Source organism: Choloepus didactylus, chromosome 14 (genome assembly GCF_015220235.1).
Source record: "Choloepus didactylus isolate mChoDid1 chromosome 14, mChoDid1.pri, whole genome shotgun sequence".
Lineage (NCBI taxonomy): Eukaryota > Metazoa > Chordata > Mammalia > Pilosa > Megalonychidae > Choloepus > Choloepus didactylus.
The window spans coordinates 46,002,775-46,004,664 of NC_051320.1; positions in this window are offsets into that span (position 1 = coordinate 46,002,775).

Consider the following 1,890-nt stretch of genomic DNA (forward strand, 5'->3'; position numbering starts at 1 on the left):
AGTGATAAAACCCGGGGCCCCGCCCCAGCTGAGCCCGCCCCTTTTCTTCTAGAGGGGCGGGGCCTGCCACGAGCTCGTCTGTCCACGCCCCCTGACGCACAGTCCCGCCGGGCTGCTAGCTGGGAATCCATCCCGTGAGGCCGGGGCGCGGGGCGGCTGAGGGAAGTCGCCCGGAGCGGGGAAGGAGCTGAGGGGATGCTGGCACCCGAGAAAGAAGGGGCTGGATTGCGGAGGAGACTGGGGTGACTGGCGGGGTCACGGCGCGCTGCCGACCTTCCGTGGCGGGCTCGCGAGTGATTGCGTGTCGGTGATCGCGCCCTCCCTGGCGGACCGAGGGGACTGCTTGAACAAGCCACTTACACTCTCACCCAGTACCCTTTGGTGGTTTCCGCAGTAACCTCTGATCCGAGCGGGCAGCTGTGGTGCTCACATCACAGGAAGAAGAGTTCCTGGTCTGCTTTGAGGTGGATTTGTTAATTGTCTTCCGCCCCACCTTCCCCGCCTTAGATTTGCCTCCCTACCAACCGGGTCTCCCTCAGGGTTTCAGGAGATCGCTTGGTCCTTAGGGAGCTAGAGAAATGAAGGTCCGCCCTTAACAGAATGTACCTTCTGACTCCACAGGTCCTTTATCGAGTGCCAGGCATTGGACTAGGGGCTTCTCAAAGAGATACCAGTAGAATGTTTGTTCAGGGTTTGTGCTGTCAGATGAATCCTAAATCTCTTTTGCTGTTTTCTTTTCCTGTTTTTGCCACTTTAAGGTCAATGCTCGCCAGGTTTTCTTTCCTTCTTCCTTTTTAGAGTTCTTGGGCTATCTCATCCAAGCCTCCAGCTTCGGACATACGCTACTCCCATATGTTGATGACACCCAAGTCTGTGTCTCTTTGCTCGAACTTCCCTTGCACTCTGGTCTGCGGACACATCCAGTTGGAGTTTGTTGTAGGCACTTCAAACTCAGCATAACTTAGTAGATAGCGACTTGGCCTCTGGAACAAAGCCCAAGAGCTGTTAACTGTGTAACTGGTCATGTCATTAATTCCTGAACCTCAAATGTAAGTTTGTTTGTTTGTTTTTTTAATAATTGCAAAATGAAGATAATAGTACATCCTTATCTCATGAGATTGTTGTGAGGGTTAAATAAAATAAGCAAGGTGCTTAGCACTGTGCCTGGAATCAGCATTTAATAAATTATGATATCCATAATTAGAATTATCTTCCACCATAATCCCACCCTGTCTTTCATGTTTTTTACCTTTTGTGTTTCCGCCTTCCACATAGTTGCCTGCCAGATAGCTGACTAGGATTCTGTGGGTTCTTACTGCTCCTGCTCCTGCTCCTGCTTGCTCCTTTGTGTCATTCCCCTCAATCCATCTTGGTTCTGCTGAGTCATATGGTCCCTCAAAGGTGTTAGGCACATGCTGCTTCCTTCACTCCCTTTTCTAGCAGCGCTTTCCTGTAGTTCCCACAGAGGAGCAGCTCCTACTGCTCCCTCCGCATTTAAGTGAAGTTTTACTTCCTCTCCAGAAACTTCCAGCATATATTCCCATCACCACCATACCCAATATTGATGCTTCCTTTCCATTCCAGCTCTACTTTCTACATAGCTATTATCACGTTTGTCCTATTGTGTTGTAATTTTTGTATACATCACACCTGCTTAAAACTTTGGATTTCTCCAAGATGAATCCATTACTAATTTAATCTAAGAAACAATAAGCACTCTTTAAATGTTTGTTGAATGAAAATGATGATTACAGTTTATGGACAAAGAGATGAAGTCAGGCATACCACACAGGAGGCTAATATACTTTTTGTTTGGGCAAAAATCAATAAGGGGCTAAAGTAGAGTAAAATGGTTGTGGGGTAAATAGGATGGGGATAAATTAGAAACAT